An 18,507-nucleotide genomic window follows, 5' to 3' on the forward strand; every position below is an offset into this window, starting at 1 on the left:
GCAGACGGCAGTAGGCCTAGGCTTTTCTCGCAAGATACTCCCCCCGGTAGTGCCGACTGGGCAGCTTTAAGGGATTGTGGTTTGCGCCGAGAATAAAAGTTAGCACAGACCGTCGATGGTGTGGTGTCTGCAATTTCTGTGTGGAGCGACTGCGTGTGCAAGTCGAGTCCTCGGTGGCAGTGGGGGAACATGCGGCGAGAGTGAACGCGGGGTGGTGACCGCGGGATAGTCACCATGTCTTGCGCGAGTGAGGTAATCGCTCAGGTGTGAGCGCGCTCGCAGGTAATAACGCGCTCCGCGGCCCCTCTAATAGTGGCAGCTGTGGTGTGCACGGGCGTGTATTTTAGCCCCGTGTGGCTCCGAGGCCAGCAGCGCGAGCATCGGGGGCCCCCGTCACTCGCTCAGCGGGTGCCTGGCGGGAGTTGACCGACACGGTGGAGGAAGGAGCGCAACGGGTGGACGTCGTGCCCCACCTGCCCAGTGAGTGTGGCAGGGTGGACGTCAGGGTGGACGTCGCGCCCCACCTGCCCAGCGAGGGTGGCAGGGTGGACGTCAGGGTGGAAGTCAGCGCAGTAACATTTTAAAAAAAGTGTCACCATGTCATTACTAAGTCTCCATATCAAGCCGAGTAAAAAAGACAATACACTTAACAGGCACTTCGTTGTCTTCTGAATTGTTTTCCTGGTGCACTCTGGGCATTATAGTCAGGAGGCAAAGAAAACCCTTCAAAAATGTCACAGCAGAGCAACCTCACGAGTGTGAGAATGGCCAAAAAAGATTTGCTCACAACTTCTGCATGGAGCCCTTCAAGCAGCGCTGTCCAGAGTGCTGCTGCCGGCTCGTATCACCCGACGCTTCTGCCTTCTTAAACATTGCTGATGTTTGTGTTTAGTTTGTTGTCCTCCCCCCGCCCGCCGCACCTCCGATTAGCAACGGTGGCTACGTTACGGTCTGAAAGAAGTTCAAAGTAGATACAGCCATTGCACATTGCTGCCAGGGATACGTCTAAATTCACTCTGCTAAGTTTTTACAAAAAGCAATAATGTAAAAATGTTCGAGGATTTTTTTTTAAGTCTCTAAACGTCACTAACTCACCTGCGCGTGTATGCATGTATGTGTTACAGGAAGTGGGGAGCGGTAGTGTAGCGGTTAGCGCGCTGCGCTATGAATCCGGCGACCCGAGTTCGATTCCCGCTCACGGCCAAAACCTGTGACGATTATCTGAACCGGTCCCGGGCCTCCTCTAGATCGACTCAGCCTCAAATGAGTACCTGGTGCGGTGTGTAAACATTGCCACTAGGGAGACGAAGGCGGTCGGGCGTGGTGCTGGCCACCCACCCCCTCGTGTACCGTTACCGGCCTTCATAGGTGCTCGCTAACAGCACTTGCCCCGACAGTCTGTTTAGGCTACACGGGGGACCTTTATCTTTGTCTTTGTGTTACAGGAAATATTTTGGAAAAGCAACGGCGGGCACCTTTGGAGGTTCTGGACGACGTCGATCCCGACGTCATCCCAGAGCCAGACTACGACTCTGAGTTTGAGCCCACGAAGACCAGCGTGATTGCACTGATCGTGATCGTGCCAGCCATGCTATGCTTAATCGTCTTCTGCATCGGTGAGCCTTTAGCTTGTTCCTCCAGATAGCAGAGCCGTTTTTAACAAAAAGTAGAGTCCTCTGCAGATCATCGTGGGAGATGTGTGTATGTTGAATTTCTTTCACACATTTCCATAGACAACAGTGCTAATCGGAGCGGCGGGGTTAAGGACAGCAAACTAAACACAACAACGAGCAGTTTCTTGAAGAAATTTGTTTTCAATCTCTTAAGATCTAGAGAGACACAGAGACACGTTTACAAACACTTTGAGAGACACGAAGGCTACAGACAGCTATAGACACGGACAGTGTCAGACACGTACAAAGATACACGCGGAAAGATGCAGGCAGAGATTGACCCGGAGAAAAACCCACACATGCACAAATAGATAACTACAGATACTTACATGCATGTGCATTTAGTGGCTCACACTAACCCGTTTACTCCCTTGTCCCCTTTTATGTTCAGTAATGTGCTTCACGCGAAATAAAAAATCAACATCTGCCCCCGACATGGAAAAGGGATTGGACGCTGCGGAAGAGCAGAACCGACAGGACCCCGATGTGAGGATGCCTGGGCATCCAACGAAGCCTGCCCGGGAAAATCAAACCAAAAAAGCCGGCGCGCACAAAGCATCCCGCAATGGACCAAAGAAAGAAAGGCCACGCAAATGAAAGTGCGGGCAGTCCCCCGACTTACGAACGGGTTCCTTATTCCTGAGGCCTGTTCAAAAGTCAAACTGTTCGGGTTCACAAGAAAGACAGATACACACATGCGCGCACACTCACTTTTACACACACACACATATGCTGGAGTTTGCAGGGTTTGTGTGGTGCCACGGCCTCGAAACCACTCTGCAAACTCCGCGACCACACACTGAATACACACACACACAGCGCACACACGTAGTGTCCTGGCGTGGGATTGCTTGGCACAAAGGGTTTTAATCCGAAGGGTTCCTATGAGGAAAGTCCCACGGTTTCCCGGTGCCAGGGGATTGGCCGACCCTCGCAGGACAAGTCACATCGCGGTGCCCCTGAGTTGGCTTAATAATGTATGGGCGCAAAAAGATTACCGGGCCAGCCGCGATGAGTCATTCACGACATGTGGGAAGCCGGGGTGGAAAAAGCGAGAAAGGCAGTGTGTATTCGCCACTCATTCGCCACTACGAGGCCGTGTTAGGCAAGGCTTTCTCGTCCTCTTCCCTCCGCCTCTCACAGCGTCCGTGTGACGCCGCGAGTACGGCTACGAGGTACATGGTAGGACGCTTGGGTGAGCAGGAGCGCAGACGGCAGTAGGCCTAGGCTTTTCTCGCAAGATACTCCCCCCGGTAGTGCCGACTGGGCAGCTTTAAGGGATTGTGGTTTGCGCCGAGAATAAAAGTTAGCACAGACCGTCGATGGTGTGGTGTCTGCAATTTCTGTGTGGAGCGACTGCGTGTGCAAGTCGAGTCCTCGGTGGCAGTGGGGGAACATGCGGCGAGAGTGAACGCGGGGTGGTGACCGCGGGATAGTCACCATGTCTTGCGCGAGTGAGGTAATCGCTCAGGTGTGAGCGCGCTCGCAGGTAATAACGCGCTCCGCGGCCCCTCTAATAGTGGCAGCTGTGGTGTGCACGGGCGTGTATTTTAGCCCCGTGTGGCTCCGAGGCCAGCAGCGCGAGCATCGGGGGCCCCCGTCACTCGCTCAGCGGGTGCCTGGCGGGAGTTGACCGACACGGTGGAGGAAGGAGCGCAACGGGTGGACGTCGTGCCCCACCTGCCCAGTGAGTGTGGCAGGGTGGACGTCAGGGTGGACGTCGCGCCCCACCTGCCCAGCGAGGGTGGCAGGGTGGACGTCAGGGTGGACGTCAGCGCAGTAACATTTTAAAAAAAGTGTCACCATGTCATTACTAAGTCTCCATATCAAGCCGAGTAAAAAAGACAATACACTTAACAGGCACTTCGTTGTCTTCTGAATTGTTTTCCTGGTGCACTCTGGGCATTATAGTCAGGAGGCAAAGAAAACCCTTCAAAAATGTCACAGCAGAGCAACCTCACGAGTGTGAGAATGGCCAAAAAAGATTTGCTCACAACTTCTGCATGGAGCCCTTCAAGCAGCGCTGTCCAGAGTGCTGCTGCCGGCTCGTATCACCCGACGCTTCTGCCTTCTTAAACATTGCTGATGTTTGTGTTTAGTTTGTTGTCCTCCCCCCGCCCGCCGCACCTCCGATTAGCAACGGTGGCTACGTTACGGTCTGAAAGAAGTTCAACGTAGATACAGCCATTGCACATTGCTGCCAGGGATACGTCTAAATTCACTCTGCTAAGTTTTTACAAAAAGCAATAATGTAAAAATGTTCGAGGATTTTTTTTTAAGTCTCTAAACGTCACTAACTCACCTGCGCGTGTATGCATGTATGTGTTACAGGAAGTGGGGAGCGGTAGTGTAGCGGTTAGCGCGCTGCGCTATGAATCCGGCGACCCGAGTTCGATTCCCGCTCACGGCCAAAACCTGTGACGATTATCTGAACCGGTCCCGGGCCTCCTCTAGATCGACTCAGCCTCAAATGAGTACCTGGTGCGGTGTGTAAACATTGCCACTAGGGAGACGAAGGCGGTCGGGCGTGGTGCTGGCCACCCACCCCCTCGTGTACCGTTACCGGCCTTCATAGGTGCTCGCTAACAGCACTTGCCCCGACAGTCTGTTTAGGCTACACGGGGGACCTTTATCTTTGTCTTTGTGTTACAGGAAATATTTTGGAAAAGCAACGGCGGGCACCTTTGGAGGTTCTGGACGACGTCGATCCCGACGTCATCCCAGAGCCAGACTACGACTCTGAGTTTGAGCCCACGAAGACCAGCGTGATTGCACTGATCGTGATCGTGCCAGCCATGCTATGCTTAATCGTCTTCTGCATCGGTGAGCCTTTAGCTTGTTCCTCCAGATAGCAGAGCCGTTTTTAACAAAAAGTAGAGTCCTCTGCAGATCATCGTGGGAGATGTGTGTATGTTGAATTTCTTTCACACATTTCCATAGACAACAGTGCTAATCGGAGCGGCGGGGTTAAGGACAGCAAACTAAACACAACAACGAGCAGTTTCTTGAAGAAATTTGTTTTCAATCTCTTAAGATCTAGAGAGACACAGAGACACGTTTACAAACACTTTGAGAGACACGAAGGCTACAGACAGCTATAGACACGGACAGTGTCAGACACGTACAAAGATACACGCGGAAAGATGCAGGCAGAGATTGACCCGGAGAAAAACCCACACATGCACAAATAGATAACTACAGATACTTACATGCATGTGCATTTAGTGGCTCACACTAACCCGTTTACTCCCTTATCCCCTTTTATGTTCAGTAATGTGCTTCACGCGAAATAAAAAATCAACATCTGCCCCCGACATGGAAAAGGGATTGGACGCTGCGGAAGAGCAGAACCGACAGGACCCCGATGTGAGGATGCCTGGGCATCCAACGAAGCCTGCCCGGGAAAATCAAACCAAAAAAGCCGGCGCGCACAAAGCATCCCGCAATGGACCAAAGAAAGAAAGGCCACGCAAATGAAAGTGCGGGCAGTCCCCCGACTTACGAACGGGTTCCTTATTCCTGAGGCCTGTTCAAAAGTCAAACTGTTCGGGTTCACAAGAAAGACAGATACACACATGCGCGCACACTCACTTTTACACACACACACATATGCTGGAGTTTGCAGGGTTTGTGTGGTGCCACGGCCTCGAAACCACTCTGCAAACTCCGCGACCACACACTGAATACACACACACACAGCGCACACACGTAGTGTCCTGGCGTGGGATTGCTTGGCACAAAGGGTTTTAATCCGAAGGGTTCCTATGAGGAAAGTCCCACGGTTTCCCGGTGCCAGGGGATTGGCCGACCCTCGCAGGACAAGTCACATCGCGGTGCCCCTGAGTTGGCTTAATAATGTATGGGCGCAAAAAGATTACCGGGCCAGCCGCGATGAGTCATTCACGACATGTGGGAAGCCGGGGTGGAAAAAGCGAGAAAGGCAGTGTGTATTCGCCACTCATTCGCCACTACGAGGCCGTGTTAGGCAAGGCTTTCTCGTCCTCTTCCCTCCGCCTCTCACAGCGTCCGTGTGACGCCGCGAGTACGGCTACGAGGTACATGGTAGGACGCTTGGGTGAGCAGGAGCGCAGACGGCAGTAGGCCTAGGCTTTTCTCGCAAGATACTCCCCCCGGTAGTGCCGACTGGGCAGCTTTAAGGGATTGTGGTTTGCGCCGAGAATAAAAGTTAGCACAGACCGTCGATGGTGTGGTGTCTGCAATTTCTGTGTGGAGCGACTGCGTGTGCAAGTCGAGTCCTCGGTGGCAGTGGGGGAACATGCGGCGAGAGTGAACGCGGGGTGGTGACCGCGGGATAGTCACCATGTCTTGCGCGAGTGAGGTAATCGCTCAGGTGTGAGCGCGCTCGCAGGTAATAACGCGCTCCGCGGCCCCTCTAATAGTGGCAGCTGTGGTGTGCACGGGCGTGTATTTTAGCCCCGTGTGGCTCCGAGGCCAGCAGCGCGAGCATTGGGGGCCCCCGTCACTCGCTCAGCGGGTGCCTGGCGGGAGTTGACCGACACGGTGGAGGAAGGAGCGCAACGGGTGGACGTCGTGCCCCACCTGCCCAGTGAGTGTGGCAGGGTGGACGTCAGGGTGGACGTCGCGCCCCACCTGCCCAGCGAGGGTGGCAGGGTGGACGTCAGGGTGGACGTCAGCGCAGTAACATTTTAAAAAAAGTGTCACCATGTCATTACTAAGTCTCCATATCAAGCCGAGTAAAAAAGACAATACACTTAACAGGCACTTCGTTGTCTTCTGAATTGTTTTCCTGGTGCACTCTGGGCATTATAGTCAGGAGGCAAAGAAAACCCTTCAAAAATGTCACAGCAGAGCAACCTCACGAGTGTGAGAATGGCCAAAAAAGATTTGCTCACAACTTCTGCATGGAGCCCTTCAAGCAGCGCTGTCCAGAGTGCTGCTGCCGGCTCGTATCACCCGACGCTTCTGCCTTCTTAAACATTGCTGATGTTTGTGTTTAGTTTGTTGTCCTCCCCCCGCCCGCCGCACCTCCGATTAGCAACGGTGGCTACGTTACGGTCTGAAAGAAGTTCAACGTAGATACAGCCATTGCACATTGCTGCCAGGGATACGTCTAAATTCACTCTGCTAAGTTTTTACAAAAAGCAATAATGTAAAAATGTTCGAGGATTTTTTTTAAGTCTCTAAACGTCACTAACTCACCTGCGCGTGTATGCATGTATGTGTTACAGGAAGTGGGGAGCGGTAGTGTAGCGGTTAGCGCGCTGCGCTATGAATCCGGCGACCCGAGTTCGATTCCCGCTCACGGCCAAAACCTGTGACGATTATCTGAACCGGTCCCGGGCCTCCTCTAGATCGACTCAGCCTCAAATGAGTACCTGGTGTGGTGTGTAAACATTGCCACTAGGGAGACGAAGGCGGTCGGGCGTGGTGCTGGCCACCCACCCCTTTGTGTACCGTTACCGGCCTTCATAGGTGCTCGCTAACAGCACTTGCCCCGACAGTCTGTTTAGGCTACACGGGGGACCTTTATCTTTGTCTTTGTGTTACAGGAAATATTTTGGAAAAGCAACGGCGGGCACCTTTGGAGGTTCTGGACGACGTCGATCCCGACGTCATCCCAGAGCCAGACTACGACTCTGAGTTTGAGCCCACGAAGACCAGCGTGATTGCACTGATCGTGATCGTGCCAGCCATGCTATGCTTAATCGTCTTCTGCATCGGTGAGCCTTTAGCTTGTTCCTCCAGATAGCAGAGCCGTTTTTAACAAAAAGTAGAGTCCTCTGCAGATCATCGTGGGAGATGTGTGTATGTTGAATTTCTTTCACACATTTCCGTAGACAACAGTGCTAATCGGAGCGGCGGGGTTAAGGACAGCAAACTAAACACAACAACGAGCAGTTTCTTGAAGAAATTTGTTTTCAATCTCTTATGATCTAGAGAGACACAGAGACACGTTTACAAACACTTTGAGAGACACGAAGGATACAGACAGCTATAGACACGGACAGTGTCAGACACGTACAAAGATACACGCGGAAAGATGCAGGCAGAGATTGACCCGGAGAAAAACCCACACATGCACAAATAGATAACTACAGATACTTACATGCATGTGCATTTAGTGGCTCACACTAACCCGTTTACTCCCTTATCCCCTTTTATGTTCAGTAATGTGCTTCACGCGAAATAAAAAATCAACATCTGCCCCCGACATGGAAAAGGGATTGGACGCTGCGGAAGAGCAGAACCGACAGGACCCCGATGTGAAGATGCCTGGGCATCCAACGAAGCCTGCCCGGGAAAATCAAACCAAAAAAGCCGGCGCGCACAAAGCATCCCGCAATGGACCAAAGAAAGAAAGGCCACACAAATGAAAGTGCGGGCAGTCCCCCGACTTACGAACGGGTTCCTTATTCCTGAGGCCTGTTCAAAAGTCAAACTGTTCGGGTTCACAAGAAAGACAGATACACACATGCGCGCACACTCACTTTTACACACACACACACATATGCTGGAGTTTGCAGGGTTTGTGTGGTGCCACGGCCTCGAAACCACTCTGCAAACTCCGCGACCACACACTGAATACACACACACACAGCGCACACACGTAGTGTCCTGGTGTGGGATTGCTTGGCACAAAGGGTTTTAATCCGAAGGGTTCCTATGAGGAAAGTCCCACGGTTTCCCGGTGCCAGGGGATTGGCCGACCCTCGCAGGACAAGTCACATCGCGGTGCCCCTGAGTTGGCTTAATAATGTATGGGTGCAAAAAGATTACCGGGCCAGCCGCGATGAGTCATTCACGACATGTGGGAAGCCGGGGTGGAAAAAGCGAGAAAGGCAGTGTGTATTTGCCACTCATTCGCCACTACGAGGCCGTGTTAGGCAAGGCTTTCTCGTCCTCTTCCCTCCGCCTCTCACAGCGTCCGTGTGACGCCGCGAGTACGGCTACGAGGTACATGGTAGGACGCTTGGGTGAGCAGGAGCGCAGACGGCAGTAGGCCTAGGCTTTTCTCGCAAGATACTCCCCCCGGTAGTGCCGACTGGGCAGCTTTAAGGGATTGTGGTTTGCGCCGAGAATAAAAGTTAGCACAGACCGTCGATGGTGTGGTGTCTGCAATTTCTGTGTGGAGCGACTGCGTGTGCAAGCCGAGTCCTCGGTGGCGGTGGGGGAACATGCGGCGAGAGTGAACGCGGGGTGGTGACCGCGGGATAGTCACCATGTCTTGCGCGAGTGAGGTAATCGCTCAGGTGTGAGCGCGCTCGCAGGTAATAACGCGCTCCGCGGCCCCTCTAATAGTGGCAGCTGTGGTGTGCACGGGCGTGTATTTTAGCCCCGTGTGGCTCCGAGGCCAGCAGCGCGAGCATCGGGGGCCCCCGTCACTCGCTCAGCGGGTGCCTGGCGGGAGTTGACCGACACGGTGGAGGAAGGAGCGCAACGGGTGGACGTCGTGCCCCACCTGCCCAGTGAGGGTGGCAGGGTGGACGTCAGGGTGGACGTCGCGCCCCACCTGCCCAGCGAGGGTGGCAGGGTGGACGTCAGGGTGGACGTCAGCGCAGTAACATTTAAAAAAAAGTGTCACCATGTCATTACTAAGTCTCCATATCAAGCCGAGTAAAAAAGACAATACACTTAACAGGCACTTCGTTGTCTTCTGAATTGTTTTCCTGGTGCACTCTGGGCATTATTGTCAGGAGGCAGAGAAACCCTTCAAAAATGTCACAGCAGAGCAACCTCACGAGTGTGAGAATGGCCAAAAAAGATTTGCTCACAACTTCTGCATGGAGCCCTTCAAGCAGCGCTGTCCAGAGTGCTGCTGCCGGCTCGTATCACCCGACGCTTCTGCCTTCTTAAACATTGCTGATGTTTGTGTTTAGTTTGTTGTCCTTCCCCCCGCCGCACCTCCAATTAGCACGGTGGCTACGTTACGGTCTGAAAGAAGTTCAACGTAGATACAGCCATTGCACATTGCTGCCAGGGATACGTCTAAATTCACTCTGCTAAGTTTTTACAAAAAGCAATAATGTAAAAATGTTCGAGGATTTTTTTTTAAGTCTCTAAACGTCACTAACTCACCTGCGCGTGTATGCATGTATGTGTTACAGGAAGTGGGGAGCGGTAGTGTAGCGGTTAGCGCGCTGCGCTATGAATCCGGCGACCCGAGTTCGATTCCCGCTCACGGCCAAAACCTGTGACGATTATCTGAACCGGTCCCGGGCCTCCTCTAGATCGACTCAGCCTCAAATGAGTACCTGGTGCGGTGTGTAAACATTGCCACTAGGGAGACGAAGGCGGTCGGGCGTGGTGCTGGCCACCCACCCCTTTGTGTACCGTTACCGGCCTTCATAGGTGCTCGCTAACAGCACTTGCCCCGACAGTCTGTTTAGGCTACACGGGGGACCTTTATCTTTGTCTTTGTGTTACAGGAAATATTTTGGAAAAGCAACGGCGGGCACCTTTGGAGGTTCTGGACGACGTCGATCCCGACGTCATCCCAGAGCCAGACTACGACCCTGAGTTTGAGCCCACGAAGACCAGCGTGATTGCACTGATCGTGATCGTGCCAGCCATGCTATGCTTAATCGTCTTCTGCATCGGTGAGCCTTTAGCTTGTTCCTCCAGATAGCAGAGCCGTTTTTAACAAAAAGTAGAGTCCTCTGCAGATCATCGTGGGAGATGTGTGTATGTTGAATTTCTTTCACACATTTCCGTAGACAACAGTGCTAATCGGAGCGGAGGGGTTAAGGACAGCAAACTAAACACAACAACGAGCAGTTTCTTGAAGAAATTTGTTTTCAATCTCTTATGATCTAGAGAGACACAGAGACACGTTTACAAACACTTTGAGAGACACGAAGGATACAGACAGCTATAGACACGGACAGTGTCAGACACGTACAAAGATACACGCGGAAAGATGCAGGCAGAGATTGACCCGGAGAAAAACCCACACATGCACAAATAGATAACTACAGATACTTACATGCATGTGCATTTAGTGGCTCACACTAACCCGTTTACTCCCTTGTCCCCTTTTATGTTCAGTAATGTGCTTCACGCGAAATAAAAAATCAACATCTGCCCCCGACATGGAAAAGGGATTGGACGCTGCGGAAGAGCAGAACCGACAGGACCCCGATGTGAAGATGCCTGGGCATCCAACGAAGCCTGCCCGGGAAAATCAAACCAAAAAAGCCGGCGCGCACAAAGCATCCCGCAATGGACCAAAGAAAGAAAGGCCACACAAATGAAAGTGCGGGCAGTCCCCCGACTTACGAACGGGTTCCTTATTCCTGAGGCCTGTTCAAAAGTCAAACTGTTCGGGTTCACAAGAAAGACAGATACACACATGCGCGCACACTCACTTTTACACACACACACACATATGCTGGAGTTTGCAGGGTTTGTGTGGTGCCACGGCCTCGAAACCACTCTGCAAACTCCGCGACCACACACTGAATACACACACACACAGCGCACACACGTAGTGTCCTGGTGTGGGATTGCTTGGCACAAAGGGTTTTAATCCGAAGGGTTCCTATGAGGAAAGTCCCACGGTTTCCCGGTGCCAGGGGATTGGCCGACCCTCGCAGGACAAGTCACATCGCGGTGCCCCTGAGTTGGCTTAATAATGTATGGGCGCAAAAAGATTACCGGGCCAGCCGCGATGAGTCATTCACGACATGTGGGAAGCCGGGGTGGAAAAAGCGAGAAAGGCAGTGTGTATTTGCCACTCATTCGCCACTACGAGGCCGTGTTAGGCAAGGCTTTCTCGTCCTCTTCCCTCCGCCTCTCACAGCGTCCGTGTGACGCCGCGAGTACGGCTACGAGGTACATGGTAGGACGCTTGGGTGAGCAGGAGCGCAGACGGCAGTAGGCCTAGGCTTTTCTCGCAAGATACTCCCCCCGGTAGTGCCGACTGGGCAGCTTTAAGGGATTGTGGTTTGCGCCGAGAATAAAAGTTAGCACAGACCGTCGATGGTGTGGTGTCTGCAATTTCTGTGTGGAGCGACTGCGTGTGCAAGCCGAGTCCTCGGTGGCGGTGGGGGAACATGCGGCGAGAGTGAACGCGGGGTGGTGACCGCGGGATAGTCACCATGTCTTGCGCGAGTGAGGTAATCGCTCAGGTGTGAGCGCGCTCGCAGGTAATAACGCGCTCCGCGGCCCCTCTAATAGTGGCAGCTGTGGTGTGCACGGGCGTGTATTTTAGCCCCGTGTGGCTCCGAGGCCAGCAGCGCGAGCATCGGGGGCCCCCGTCACTCGCTCAGCGGGTGCCTGGCGGGAGTTGACCGACACGGTGGAGGAAGGAGCGCAACGGGTGGACGTCGTGCCCCACCTGCCCAGTGAGGGTGGCAGGGTGGACGTCAGGGTGGACGTCGCGCCCCACCTGCCCAGCGAGGGTGGCAGGGTGGACGTCAGGGTGGACGTCAGCGCAGTAACATTTAAAAAAAAGTGTCACCATGTCATTACTAAGTCTCCATATCAAGCCGAGTAAAAAAGACAATACACTTAACAGGCACTTCGTTGTCTTCTGAATTGTTTTCCTGGTGCACTCTGGGCATTATTGTCAGGAGGCAGAGAAACCCTTCAAAAATGTCACAGCAGAGCAACCTCACGAGTGTGAGAATGGCCAAAAAAGATTTGCTCACAACTTCTGCATGGAGCCCTTCAAGCAGCGCTGTCCAGAGTGCTGCTGCCGGCTCGTATCACCCGACGCTTCTGCCTTCTTAAACATTGCTGATGTTTGTGTTTAGTTTGTTGTCCTTCCCCCCGCCGCACCTCCAATTAGCACGGTGGCTACGTTACGGTCTGAAAGAAGTTCAACGTAGATACAGCCATTGCACATTGCTGCCAGGGATACGTCTAAATTCACTCTGCTAAGTTTTTACAAAAAGCAATAATGTAAAAATGTTCGAGGATTTTTTTTTAAGTCTCTAAACGTCACTAACTCACCTGCGCGTGTATGCATGTATGTGTTACAGGAAGTGGGGAGCGGTAGTGTAGCGGTTAGCGCGCTGCGCTATGAATCCGGCGACCCGAGTTCGATTCCCGCTCACGGCCAAAACCTGTGACGATTATCTGAACCGGTCCCGGGCCTCCTCTAGATCGACTCAGCCTCAAATGAGTACCTGGTGCGGTGTGTAAACATTGCCACTAGGGAGACGAAGGCGGTCGGGCGTGGTGCTGGCCACCCACCCCTTTGTGTACCGTTACCGGCCTTCATAGGTGCTCGCTAACAGCACTTGCCCCGACAGTCTGTTTAGGCTACACGGGGGACCTTTATCTTTGTCTTTGTGTTACAGGAAATATTTTGGAAAAGCAACGGCGGGCACCTTTGGAGGTTCTGGACGACGTCGATCCCGACGTCATCCCAGAGCCAGACTACGACTCTGAGTTTGAGCCCACGAAGACCAGCGTGATTGCACTGATCGTGATCGTGCCAGCCATGCTATGCTTAATCGTCTTCTGCATCGGTGAGCCTTTAGCTTGTTCCTCCAGATAGCAGAGCCGTTTTTAACAAAAAGTAGAGTCCTCTGCAGATCATCGTGGGAGATGTGTGTATGTTGAATTTCTTTCACACATTTCCGTAGACAACAGTGCTAATCGGAGCGGAGGGGTTAAGGACAGCAAACTAAACACAACAACGAGCAGTTTCTTGAAGAAATTTGTTTTCAATCTCTTATGATCTAGAGAGACACAGAGACACGTTTACAAACACTTTGAGAGACACGAAGGATACAGACAGCTATAGACACGGACAGTGTCAGACACGTACAAAGATACACGCGGAAAGATGCAGGCAGAGATTGACCCGGAGAAAAACCCACACATGCACAAATAGATAACTACAGATACTTACATGCATGTGCATTTAGTGGCTCACACTAACCCGTTTACTCCCTTGTCCCCTTTTATGTTCAGTAATGTGCTTCACGCGAAATAAAAAATCAACATCTGCCCCCGACATGGAAAAGGGATTGGACGCTGCGGAAGAGCAGAACCGACAGGACCCCGATGTGAAGATGCCTGGGCATCCAACGAAGCCTGCCCGGGAAAATCAAACCAAAAAAGCCGGCGCGCACAAAGCATCCCGCAATGGACCAAAGAAAGAAAGGCCACACAAATGAAAGTGCGGGCAGTCCCCCGACTTACGAACGGGTTCCTTATTCCTGAGGCCTGTTCAAAAGTCAAACTGTTCGGGTTCACAAGAAAGACAGATACACACATGCGCGCACACTCACTTTTACACACACACACACATATGCTGGAGTTTGCAGGGTTTGTGTGGTGCCACGGCCTCGAAACCACTCTGCAAACTCCGCGACCACACACTGAATACACACACACACAGCGCACACACGTAGTGTCCTGGCGTGGGATTGCTTGGCACAAAGGGTTTTAATCCGAAGGGTTCCTATGAGGAAAGTCCCACGGTTTCCCGGTGCCAGGGGATTGGCCGACCCTCGCAGGACAAGTCACATCGCGGTGCCCCTGAGTTGGCTTAATAATGTATGGGCGCAAAAAGATTACCGGGCCAGCCGCGATGAGTCATTCACGACATGTGGGAAGTCGGGGTGGAAAAAGCGAGAAAGGCAGTGTGTATTTGCCACTCATTCGCCACTACGAGGCCGTGTTAGGCAAGGCTTTCTCGTCCTCTTCCCTCCGCCTCTCACAGCGTCCGTGTGACGCCGCGAGTACGGCTACGAGGTACATGGTAGGACGCTTGGGTGAGCAGGAGCGCAGACGGCAGTAGGCCTAGGCTTTTCTCGCAAGATACTCCCCCCGGTAGTGCCGACTGGGCAGCTTTAAGGGATTGTGGTTTGCGCCGAGAATAAAAGTTAGCACAGACCGTCGATGGTGTGGTGTCTGCAATTTCTGTGTGGAGCGACTGCGTGTGCAAGCCGAGTCCTCGGTGGCGGTGGGGGAACATGCGGCGAGAGTGAACGCGGGGTGGTGACCGCGGGATAGTCACCATGTCTTGCGCGAGTGAGGTAATCGCTCAGGTGTGAGCGCGCTCGCAGGTAATAACGCGCTCCGCGGCCCCTCTAATAGTGGCAGCTGTGGTGTGCACGGGCGTGTATTTTAGCCCCGTGTGGCTCCGAGGCCAGCAGCGCGAGCATCGGGGGCCCCCGTCACTCGCTCAGCGGGTGCCTGGCGGGAGTTGACCGACACGGTGGAGGAAGGAGCGCAACGGGTGGACGTCGTGCCCCACCTGCCCAGTGAGGGTGGCAGGGTGGACGTCAGGGTGGACGTCGCGCCCCACCTGCCCAGCGAGGGTGGCAGGGTGGACGTCAGGGTGGACGTCAGCGCAGTAACATTTAAAAAAAAGTGTCACCATGTCATTACTAAGTCTCCATATCAAGCCGAGTAAAAAAGACAATACACTTAACAGGCACTTCGTTGTCTTCTGAATTGTTTTCCTGGTGCACTCTGGGCATTATTGTCAGGAGGCAGAGAAACCCTTCAAAAATGTCACAGCAGAGCAACCTCACGAGTGTGAGAATGGCCAAAAAAGATTTGCTCACAACTTCTGCATGGAGCCCTTCAAGCAGCGCTGTCCAGAGTGCTGCTGCCGGCTCGTATCACCCGACGCTTCTGCCTTCTTAAACATTGCTGATGTTTGTGTTTAGTTTGTTGTCCTTCCCCCCGCCGCACCTCCAATAAGCACGGTGGCTACGTTACGGTCTGAAAGAAGTTCAACGTAGATACAGCCATTGCACATTGCTGCCAGGGATACGTCTAAATTCACTCTGCTAAGTTTTTACAAAAAGCAATAATGTAAAAATGTTCGAGGATTTTTTTTTAAGTCTCTAAACGTCACTAACTCACCTGCGCGTGTATGCATGTATGTGTTACAGGAAGTGGGGAGCGGTAGTGTAGCGGTTAGCGCGCTGCGCTATGAATCCGGCGACCCGAGTTCGATTCCCGCTCACGGCCAAAACCTGTGACGATTATCTGAACCGGTCCCGGGCCTCCTCTAGATCGACTCAGCCTCAAATGAGTACCTGGTGCGGTGTGTAAACATTGCCACTAGGGAGACGAAGGCGGTCGGGCGTGGTGCTGGCCACCCACCCCTTTGTGTACCGTTACCGGCCTTCATAGGTGCTCGCTAACAGCACTTGCCCCGACAGTCTGTTTAGGCTACACGGGGGACCTTTATCTTTGTCTTTGTGTTACAGGAAATATTTTGGAAAAGCAACGGCGGGCACCTTTGGAGGTTCTGGACGACGTCGATCCCGACGTCATCCCAGAGCCAGACTACGACTCTGAGTTTGAGCCCACGAAGACCAGCGTGATTGCACTGATCGTGATCGTGCCAGCCATGCTATGCTTAATCGTCTTCTGCATCGGTGAGCCTTTAGCTTGTTCCTCCAGATAGCAGAGCCGTTTTTAACAAAAAGTAGAGTCCTCTGCAGATCATCGTGGGAGATGTGTGTATGTTGAATTTCTTTCACACATTTCCGTAGACAACAGTGCTAATCGGAGCGGAGGGGTTAAGGACAGCAAACTAAACACAACAACGAGCAGTTTCTTGAAGAAATTTGTTTTCAATCTCTTATGATCTAGAGAGACACAGAGACACGTTTACAAACACTTTGAGAGACACGAAGGATACAGACAGCTATAGACACGGACAGTGTCAAACACGTACAAAGATACACGCGGAAAGATGCAGGCAGAGATTGACCCGGAGAAAAACCCACACATGCACAAATAGATAACTACAGATACTTACATGCATGTGCATTTAGTGGCTCACACTAACCCGTTTACTCCCTTGTCCCCTTTTATGTTCAGTAATGTGCTTCACGCGAAATAAAAAATCAACATCTGCCCCCGACATGGAAAAGGGATTGGACGCTGCGGAAGAGCAGAACCGACAGGACCCCGATGTGAAGATGCCTGGGCATCCAACGAAGCCTGCCCGGGAAAATCAAACCAAAAAAGCCGGCGCGCACAAAGCATCCCGCAATGGACCAAAGAAAGAAAGGCCACACAAATGAAAGTGCGGGCAGTCCCCCGACTTACGAACGGGTTCCTTATTCCTGAGGCCTGTTCAAAAGTCAAACTGTTCGGGTTCACAAGAAAGACAGATACACACATGCGCGCACACTCACTTTTACACACACACACACATATGCTGGAGTTTGCAGGGTTTGTGTGGTGCCACGGCCTCGAAACCACTCTGCAAACTCCGCGACCACACACTGAATACACACACACACAGCGCACACACGTAGTGTCCTGGCGTGGGATTGCTTGGCACAAAGGGTTTTAATCCGAAGGGTTCCTATGAAGAAAGTCCCACGGTTTCCCGGTGCCAGGGGATTGGCCGACCCTCGCAGGACAAGTCACATCGCGGTGCCCCTGAGTTGGCTTAATAATGTATGGGCGCAAAAAGATTACCGGGCCAGCCGCGATGAGTCATTCACGACATGTGGGAAGCCGGGGTGGAAAAAGCGAGAAAGGCAGTGTGTATTTGCCACTCATTCGCCACTACGAGGCCGTGTTAGGCAAGGCTTTCTCGTCCTCTTCCCTCCGCCTCTCACAGCGTCCGTGTGACGCCGCGAGTACGGCTACGAGGTACATGGTAGGACGCTTGGGTGAGCAGGAGCGCAGACGGCAGTAGGCCTAGGCTTTTCTCGCAAGATACTCCCCCCGGTAGTGCCGACTGGGCAGCTTTAAGGGATTGTGGTTTGCGCCGAGAATAAAAGTTAGCACAGACCGTCGATGGTGTGGTGTCTGCAATTTCTGTGTGGAGCGACTGCGTGTGCAAGCCGAGTCCTCGGTGGCGGTGGGGGAACATGCGGCGAGAGTGAACGCGGGGTGGTGACCGCGGGATAGTCACCATGTCTTGCGCGAGTGAGGTAATCGCTCAGGTGTGAGCGCGCTCGCAGGTAATAACGCGCTCCGCGGCCCCTCTAATAGTGGCAGCTGTGGTGTGCACGGGCGTGTATTTTAGCCCCGTGTGGCTCCGAGGCCAGCAGCGCGAGCATCGGGGGCCCCCGTCACTCGCTCAGCGGGTACCTGGCGGGAGTTGACCGACACGGTGGAGGAAGGAGCGCAACGGGTGGACGTCGTGCCCCACCTGCCCAGTGAGGGTGGCAGGGTGGACGTCAGGGTGGACGTCGTGCCCCACCTGCCCAGCGAGGGTGGCAGGGTGGACGTCAGGGTGGACGTCAGCGCAGTAACATTTAAAAAAAAGTGTCACCATGTCATTACTAAGTCTCCATATCAAGCCGAGTAAAAAAGACAATACACTTAACAGGCACTTCGTTGTCTTCTGAATTGTTTTCCTGGTGCACTCTGGGCATTATTGTCAGGAGGCAGAGAAACCCTTCAAAAATGTCACAGCAGAGCAACCTCACGAGTGTGAGAATGGCCAAAAAAGATTTGCTCACAACTTCTGCATGGAGCCCTTCAAGCAGCGCTGTCCAGAGTGCTGCTGCCGGCTCGTATCACCCAACGCTTCTGCCTTCTTAAACATTGCTGATGTTTGTGTTTAGTTTGTTGTCCTCCCCCCGCCCGCCGCACCTCCGATTAGCAACGGTGGCTACGTTACGGTCTGAAAGAAGTTCAACGTAGATACAGCCATTGCACATTGCTGCCAGGGATACGTCTAAATTCACTCTGCTAAGTTTTTACAAAAAGCAATAATGTAAAAATGTTCGAGGATTTTTTTTTAAGTCTCTAAACGTCACTAACTCACCTGCGCGTGTATGCATGTATGTGTTACAGGAAGTGGGGAGCGGTAGTGTAGCGGTTAGCGCGCTGCGCTATGAATCCGGCGACCCGAGTTCGATTCCCGCTCACGGCCAAAACCTGTGACGATTATCTGAACCGGTCCCGG

General features: G+C 52.9%; 1 protein-coding gene across 1 annotated transcript in view; it reads right to left on the bottom strand.

Annotated features, from left to right (window-relative positions):
- The window catches only part of LOC142928877 (ecotropic viral integration site 5 protein homolog), a 112,166-nt gene that overhangs the window by 24,635 nt on the left and 69,024 nt on the right, over positions 1–18,507 (bottom strand). The window contains exon 15 of the mRNA XM_076069326.1: positions 1–18,507. This exon is cut by the window's left edge and continues 24,635 nt beyond it; it is cut by the window's right edge and continues 28,244 nt beyond it. The gene's annotated coding sequence lies outside the window, so the exon portion shown is untranslated.

The sequence above is a fragment of the Petromyzon marinus genome, chromosome 24, assembly GCF_048934315.1.
Source record: "Petromyzon marinus isolate PM22_M1 ecotype Great Lakes invasive population chromosome 24, UKy_Petmar_22M1.pri1.0, whole genome shotgun sequence".
Taxonomy (NCBI): Eukaryota; Metazoa; Chordata; class Hyperoartia; order Petromyzontiformes; family Petromyzontidae; genus Petromyzon; species Petromyzon marinus.